General features: G+C 39.0%; 1 pseudogene; it reads right to left on the minus strand.

Moving 5' to 3' along the window:
- Positions 1 to 4125: 4125 nt before the first annotated feature.
- Positions 4126 to 7868, minus strand: LOC134873281 (GTPase IMAP family member 8-like; annotated as a pseudogene).
- Positions 7869 to 9265: the final 1397 nt, after the last annotated feature.

Genomic DNA, 9265 nt, shown 5'->3' on the forward strand with positions numbered 1-9265 from the left:
ACCCCAAAGAGGTTAAAGTATCCCACTGACAATTATCACTGTTAAGTTATTGTTTAATCAACCAATGCTATATTCAGTTGTAGAAGAAGTACTTCGGCTTTTGTGTCAGTAAAAGTAGTAATATCCCATTGTAGAACTACAGTAAAGGTTCAAGCAATCAAAACTTTACTCAATTAAATGTACAAAAGTAAAGTATTATAATGTACTTAAAAAGTCAAAGTATGCAAAATAACCATTTTCAGAATAATTTATATTAAATTACAGGATTTTAATTATTAATGCATTAGTGTGTTAACAGTTTAAAAACTCAGCTAAAAATAATAATAATGTGCTTTAATCAAAAACTTTACATTGCAACTAAACAATATTCACCCAAACATTTATGTTAAAATAGTTGTATGCAGTGAGGTAACATGTACACTAATGGACTAAGTATAATATATTTATTGAACGAAAAATGAACTTAACAAATTAAGATACAAAAACAATTGATATGAATGATAATGATAATGACAGGAACAGGAATCATATTTAATGCACATTCTCTCTGCAGGGACAAACAGCAGTCAGGCTGCAGATCATTGAACAGGAATCCCAACACTTTAAGAACAAGCTGCTCACAGACAGGGCATCCTCTAGAGGCAGCACATGCTCTGAATATGATATATTTCTAAAGAAATCAAAGGATGACATATACAATTTAGGTGCCATTAATTAACACAAGTCCATGCACTTCAGAACCATGAACACACTGTCTGTAAGAAATTAAAAATGATTAATCCTATCAAAAGACCATGGTTTATTTCAAATGGACACCTGCGATAATAGGGCACAGGTAAAAAACACATTCAGCAACTAAGATCTCAAATTAAGAAAACTCTACTGTACTACACTGAAATACAAACCACACTCAACCATGACTTTACCGTGATCAACCCTAACACAAAACTCTTGAGTGAACCTTGACAGGACCATCACACATATCATACCTTAACATCTTGAGCAGACACCCCCCAACAGAGGGAACGGGCATTGCATATTGTGATATTGTGGCTGAGGACTGGAGATTGCTTTTCTTGGTGGCCTTTGATTTTTATGTGGCGCACTACATCTGCCACACCCTGGTGGCAACATGAGTTTTCAATATGGCAGACTGCACACCAGTAGTGCGTGTTGAGGCTCCCTCTGGTAATAAATGACCATGAAGAGGTCCACTCATTTTTGAAAATGGATCTGTTGCTGCTCCAGCCAGAGCACGACTCTTCTGGTCCTGCTGTTGGATTGGGGGAGTCTCTTCTGTCTGTCCCTCTGTGTCTTCTTCCATCTGCCCTGTTGGTCATTCTATTTGTCCTGTCTGTTGCTCCTCTGCATGTGCTTCAATCTGTCCTGTATGTTGCTCCTCTGCATGTGCTTCAATCTGTCCTGTATGTTGCTCCTCTGCATGTGCTTCTGTCTGTCCTGTATGTTGCTCCTCTGCATGTTTGTCAGTCTGTCCTGTCTGTTGCTCTCTCTGACATGTCTCCTGCTCTCTCTGTCCTGTGTGTTGCTCCTCTGTCTGTTGTCCTGTTGTTTCTATCAGTGATTCTGGCTGTTCTGGCTGTTCTGTCAGTGTGTATGTCTGTCTTTTCTCACTTGGCTGGTTCTTTAAAAACAATAAAAGGTTTTGCTTTTGTCCTGGCAAAGGTCTCTTAAGGGACATCTTTGAAACCTTAAAGAATTCAAATGGTCATGTTGGTTTAATAACTGTACTCTCAGTTACAAGAACATGCCTACTTCTATTGCACACATTTCGTGTAGCCTATTTATGTTAAAATCTTTGGAATACATCTTACCTGTTCGAAGTTCTGTTTGGTCCTACAGAAAAAAAGTCTTCATCCACAGTGAGTCCTTTTCGTTGGCCTGTTAATAAAAAGATAAATGCCATGTGAGTAAATAAACAATGCTATGAGCTGATGTTTTGAGCATGCAGTAGGCCTATACCATGAGGTTAACAAGGTGCTCTCCTGCTGCTTGTTATGACAGCTGAGTTTACATTCACCACAATAAATCATGTTCACAGACACACACACACACAAACAAATAATTTCTTTCAAGATTTAAAGTTTAAGAGAGTGAGTACTCAATTACCTAGTAAGTAGTCTCAGCTCAGATTCTCATCAGACTTGAGGTAGTTTCTCCCGCTGTCTCTCTCGGTATCTCTTCCTCTGTCGCTAACTTTGTGTGAGAAACTAGATGTGTGGCGTGTGTGCGTCTGAAAACAGGTAAAAGCGTGTGTCACACGTGAGAGTTGACAGCTCTGTATTTATATTATAGAATGTATTGCCTTATTTATAGCCCCTTGACAATATGTTGCCCAAAACTGTGTACAAGCTCTTCATTTTATAAAAAAGTTCAACAGAAAATATGTTTTAAAAAATCTATTTTACATTTTCAAAGTCTTTTTCTTATCCATATCTATTTTATTATTGTAGTTCTTGAATTTATGTTAATTTCCAATTTACCGAAAAACAACCTATTACAGTATAAGGCTTGTACTAACAAAATCAGAAGAAAAAATATATATTTCTATGCATGCAATCAAAGCATTACATAACACTCCATGAAATCTTAAAAGAATATTCTGAGGATAAATGAAGTTAACACGTAATAATACGAGAATGAATGATATGAATGATAATGACAGGAGCAGGAATCATATTTAATGCACATTCTCTCTGCAGGGACCAACAAGCTGCTCACAGACAGGGCATCCTCTAGAGGCAGAACATGCTCTGAATACTGTCAGATATATTTCTAAAGTAAACTAAATATTACATACACAGTTCAGGTGGTGTTAGGTATTGGCAGTGACGAGCTAAAAACTGATATTTTCAGAATTTGTGGGTTATTCAACGTGACAGTAAATAATTAGCAATGCATTTGTTTACACGAGCAGAAACATGAACACACTGATGACGTGAACATTTCAACTCAAAGCCAGTGAGTTTTATACATTGAAAAAAAAAACTAAACAAAAAACAACAAACTAAATTGTGTGCATGGGTTTGTCAAACCTGTGAATTCATCCCAGGTACAGATCACACTTCCAGTCATGTATGCTTCTCCCTGCGCCCCTAAAACCACCCAGTGTTTAGAAGAATTTCATTACACATAAACAGATAATATATACAGATATAATGCCTTCAACAATTGCAGTAAAACCACTGACTTACTATGTGTTTCTACAACGTGGACGTTGCACATACAACAACTGATCTTACATTAATTGTAAGTTTACTTGAACCTTAGCTCCATCAAACAAACGTATCTGCACCATGTGTGTTGGTGGAACTCTTGACAATGAGAAGCTAAAAAACTACAACTATTTAGGTAAAAGTTGCTATCAGTAAAAACAGTTATTTGTGACTTCCAAACATCAAACACATTATGAAGACAACACTATGGGCATGGTTATTAAAAATATTTACAAGGTGAAAATGTCACAATTTGGGTTGTCATTCGTTCTTAATGTCCTGGTTGGACACTGTTGGGAATTTTCATCCAGAAACCTGATGATAAGGCTCACCTATTATCCTATATTTGAACAATATATTACAGGGCCATATCTATACAAATCATGCCTCTGAAGTGTTTTGCTCAAAATACAAAGCACATAGCTTGACATGTTCTTTCTTTAGCGTTTACCACTAGAACAGTGACATTACAGTATATGTATTACATATAGAAACAGCCCTAAGTCCCTCCTTCAGACATCCTGCTGAATACACAGACATACAGCTGCGGGAGGGGATTCAACTAGCCGACAGTATAGGGGGGACGATAGGTTGGGACGTGGGCGGGACGTTATCAGGAGTTCAATGTGAAGCCAGCCCACATTTCAGATATGATGTCAAGTCCGCAGCAAATCTGGATCAGCTCGTTTGTACCCCCATTTTTAAAGATATGGGTAAGGAGGAAAAGAGAGAGGGTTGTATTTTCTGACACTTTGTGAGTCTCCTTACACACCGGGGACACATACTTCTGTATAAAAGCATAATTGGTCATTTGCATAATAGGTAACCTTCATATGAATTGACATGATGTTCTATTTGCTAACATCATGATGATCCTGAGTCACTGGGAAGATCACGTGATGATACACAGGTCTTTGTATTTCTTTTCTAGTTCCTTTATTTCTTCTTCATGCTTTTTCTTCATCTCTCCTATTTGTTCTTTTAGGTCTTTCTCTTTGTGTTTTGATAGATCTTGTAACAGATTGTAATCTTTGCCCCGGCTCTTTTCTGTCTCTTGCATTTGTCTTTTCTGCTTTTTCTTCAGGTCCTCTACTTCCTCCATGTGCTTCTCCACCAAGGCTGTAAAGTCCTTGGAGTATTTCTGTCTGAACTCGTTGAATTCTTCAGCTTGTTTTCTGGCCTCCTCTTCATAATTCTTCTTCATTTCCTCCAGTTCTTTCTTATATTTCTCCTCTAAGTCTTTTCTCTCCTCTTCCTGCTGTTCTCTTCTCTTTTGATCTTCTTCTTTTCTTTTCTGTTCCTGTTTTTCTTTTTCCTGATCGTATTCGTCTTGCAACTTCTGAAGTCTTGTTTGCTCCTCTCGTCGTCTCTTTTCATTTTCTTGATGTTGTTTTTCCCACCATTCTTCTCTCTCCTTCTCCCAGTCTTCTTTTTGCTTTCTCATCTCTTCCTTTTTGTCATCCAACTCTCCTTCCAGTTTTTTTCCCATTCTTTCTTTGTAATTTCTTCCTGCCTTTTCTTCTCCATGTCCTCTTTTTTTCTCAGTTCCTCCTCCCTCTTTCTCTCCTCTCGTTCCTTCTTGATTTTTTCCTCCATCTCCTGAAGCTGTTTGGCTCTCTTCTGCTCAGTTTCTGCTCTCTCCTGTTCCATTCTTCCATTTCCTCCTCCTGTTTTCTTTGCAGCTCTTCCCTCTGTCTCTGCATTTCTTCTTCCTTCTCCTCCAGGATCTTCTCCACCTCCTTCTGTATGGCAGCCTCGGCCTCTTTGAACATTTCTGAGATGTAGCAGCAGCCACCATTTACCTTCAGCATTTTGTTAGACTTCTTCATTAGCTCTCCGACTTGTATGCGGTTTGTCTAATCTTTGTTATTGAAGACCTGGTATCTCCGGTAGTTTTTTCAGAAAGTCACCAGACCGTTCTATATAACTCTCTATTGTTTCATCATTCAGATAATCTCCTCTGGTGAATATAATAATGATGAAATCTCCGGATTTCTTTCCAAAACATTTCTTGATCAGTTCCACTGAGTCTTTGTCCTCTTGTGTAATGCGGCCAATCGGCAGCACCAGTAAGAACACAGGAAACAACATGCTGATGCATTTAACAAGCTCCTCTTGAACATCATGATCGAACAGTGTCGTGTCAAACAAACCGGGGGTGTCTACCAGAGCGACAGGTCGTTCATCAATCTCTCCTATCTCTTTTTCAAAAAATGTGTCACTGACTCTGTGCTAACAATAGATTTAAAACTCTTTTTACCCAAAATGATGTTTCCAGTTGCACTCTTCCCATTGCCAGAACCATCCTGAGACACTCTCTGCTCTGACTTTCATCAACATCTTCCATCTCACTTTTCTTTTATAAATCCTGCAGTTCTGCTTTAAGTGTGTTGATAGTGTTATCTAACCTTACAACCTTCTCCATCTGAGCCTTGGTGAACATATCCTTTGTGAAGCACCTGGATCCTTTCACTATTGTCTCTCCCACAGTATCCAACAGCTCTGGGATCTGCTGCTGATCCTTGATGTTGAGAACAAAGTATCTTCCTCCCAAACTCTGACAGATGTCCTAGATGTCCTTGTTCAACTTTACAAAGTCAAGAAAAGCTGGAGCTGTAGGATCTGTCTCCACAGTGAACAGAATCAAGATGAAGTCATTGACTCGAGACTTGAATGTGTTCTGGATGGTCTCTAACTCTCCCTTGTCTTCATCAGTGAGGGGACCCACAGGGAGGACCAGGATGAAGGCATGAACCCCCTCAGGATCACAGAGGGAGATACACCTGAATGATTCCTCCATCACTTCCTCCTGAAGTTCTCCACACAAAGCAGGAAGCTCCACCAGGGAAACCCGGCGTCCACACACCTCTCCCTGATGTTTAACACACTCTGATGAGTTGGAGACTGAAGGAAACTCTGTCTGACCTAAAATGGCCTTGGCTGCTGAAGTCTTCCCTGCTCCTCTCCTCCCACACAGAACCAGGTTTAAAGCTGGTTTCTTGTGTTCAGACCTTGGTGCACCTGCATTCTCACAGCTCACAGGCTCTCCATTGTTCTCCTCAGCTCTGGATGTTGAAGGTTCTTCTGCTTTACGTATCTGTCTTTACATTTTCTGATCATGTCTTGTAACGGAGTGTATCCATGACTGATCACTGAACCGTTCCAGGACTCTGCAGAGTCTCAGTTTGTGTTCCTCAGTGAAGTCTTCAGGCTGTAGAACCAGCAGGAACACATGAGGTCCAGGATCAGAGAGCCTCACACAGACGTTCACATGTTCTGTCAGTTTGTGTTCAGAGATGTTGGTGTGCAGCAGGTCTGGTGTGTTGATCACAAGTGCTCTTTTTTCCTTCAGCTCTCCACTTTCTTTTGGACAGCAGTCTGGTTCTTTCTCAGTGTTGAACACAGTCTCTTCCAGTATGAAGTTCCCCACTGAACTCCTCTCACATCAGCTGTTCCCCAGCAGAACAACCCTCAGCTCAGACACTGATAAGGAAAACACATAATTAGGAAGAGTATTCTTCAAATAAATACTTAATTTAAGTCTTTTATAAATTACGAAGTCACATATATTTAAATATGGACTTGAGTCAATTTGTCAGCTGAATCTTGAAACTTGCACATTTGTCATGTTTCAAAATAAAATCTAAGTTTGATTATTTAAATTAGATTTTGTGCTGTCTTTGTGTGTTATCATGCCTTCCTGTTTTATTTTGAAAAGTATTTCTCCTTCTCGTTTCAGGTTTCTGTTCTCCCCGCCCCATGTGTCACCATTGTCTGTGATTGTCTACCCTGCCCTGATTGTTTCCACCTGTGCCCCCTTACCTTGTGTATATATTGTCCTAGTCTCCTTTTATCTTGTGCCAGTTGGTCTTATCGTGTGATGCAGACAACCAGCATTATCCCCAAGCCAGGCTGACCTTATTGATTTGCTCAAGTGCCTTGTCCTTGTATTTAGCTTTCCTCAAGTGATTGATTTTGTTTTTACAAATAATTTAGTTTGGTTTTCCTCAAGTGAGGGATTTTTTAGTTTGAAACAATGTTTACTGTGCTTAACCTGTGTTTGAGTCGTGCATTCGGGTTCATTCCTCAGAGATCAGTATTGACAAAATTCACCTTTGAGCTTGAACATATTGAAAGAAAATCAAAAGATGTTTGTACCCATAACCTCTGTAATTAATATACAAACGCAAAATGTGGACTGAGTCAAACTCACTGGCAGGTGGCAGCAATCCATAGCTGCCTCTCCTCTTCACAGGTGGAAGATCGTCTGACACTATAAAAATACAGACAATTAATTCACATTGTTTTCTTGAATGTAGAGGTGATTCAGTTTTCCATTTACTGTTTCAAGTATGCTGAATACATTTTGATTATTAAGACAGCTTTAAATTTGGTTCTTATATAACCACAGTAGTCTTTAACAGTAAACAGGATTTTCACAGGAAGTATACCATAGTAACACTGACTTTAAACATTCATGAAAAAACAATTATCAGTGGAAGTAGACACGGTGTCCTCAAATGAGTTTGCGTACTGGAACAAGAGAGAGGATATCGTTTATTTTATGCAGATGATGAAAGCAGATTATGATATATTACATGTAAGTTTGATCTCACCTGCTGATGCTGTCGCCATAATGTCACTGCAGGAAACGTCAGAGACTCAATCAACTAGAAACCAACTGCTGGGTTTTGGAGAGGAGAGCATAAAGTGGATATAATTTTTCTGGTGCTGCTTCCTCTTACATCAGTAACCCTCCTAACACACAAACATACAGGGACACACAAACACATGCATGCAACATCATAACCAGCTAATAAAAATAAATATATTGCAATGCACAAGTGATCCTCCAGCCCTGATGAAAATATTGGATTGTGGTATCCTGCAAAGTGGTTTTCAGGAAGATGAGTTGAGTCACTGAAGACGTGCTCAGCTGCATCAAATTGTGTGTGGTCGCATATGAAACCAAACACAGGATGGGGCATGTTGCTCTGCATGACAGCCTTAAAAAAAACATTGGGATCCACATTAAAATGAAGAAAATACGCAGTTGTCATTTTTTGAACCACCAAGTCACACATTCATTCAACTTAAAGAGGACATATGCTCTATATATCCGCCACAGTCGGAGGCAACATTAGATAAAAGTCAAATGATAACAACAACAACAACAACAACAACAACAACAACAACAACCTTTATTTCAGGATGTCTTCTGTCAATCATGCATCTATCACAAACGGACATGAAAATATGACCCTCTATCCTCTATTGTTCCACTGTACCAACTGTTTCCACTTCCTTTCTATGAATCTATGCAGGGTTGACCTGTCGATATATCTGTCTCTTGCCACTGCGCTGATGGATTTTCCACTCTTGCCATCAGTGCCGGCTCTCTCCATCTCCTCAGTCTTTTTCTTGAACTTTATTGGCATGGTAGCTTTTTTACAATGTTTAAAACATTAAAAAAGGGGGTTGAGTTGAACCACTGGCTCAATTTTCCCCACAGCATGTGGCTCACTTTTCCCCATGGCCACCTTTTCTTTAAAATAATTCACATGGTTTACACCTTGCTAAATAACCAACATGTATGATAATATTTTCAGACCTGGATACATTTGCTCAGTTGTGTGAAACTACATTGAAATGACATCTTATATTACAGAGACTTTACTTCTGGATACATTTGCTTTGAAATAACAGTAATTATATTTTATAGCTTATCTTGACTAATTGACTCTATGTTTAAAAGCCTAGAACACCATTAAACTTACAGTTTAAAGTTAGACTAGAATGAAATATAAACACAACTGCAGAAGAAACTTCATTTCAGTATGTTAGAGCTCCCCCTGCTGAACATAAAAATGAAAACACATGAGTGACAATCAATCTCTCCTGTTTCCTACAAGACTTGGGATACGTTTGGATATTAAAAAGAATGAGGTCCTATGTCTTATCCTCAGCATTTCTACTCAACATTGGGGAAAAATGTGATGGGCTTGAGGCAAACGTGGTGCTTAGAGAATCCG

Source organism: Eleginops maclovinus, chromosome 12, assembly GCF_036324505.1.
Source record: "Eleginops maclovinus isolate JMC-PN-2008 ecotype Puerto Natales chromosome 12, JC_Emac_rtc_rv5, whole genome shotgun sequence".
In the NCBI taxonomy this organism is placed as follows: domain Eukaryota; kingdom Metazoa; phylum Chordata; class Actinopteri; order Perciformes; family Eleginopidae; genus Eleginops; species Eleginops maclovinus.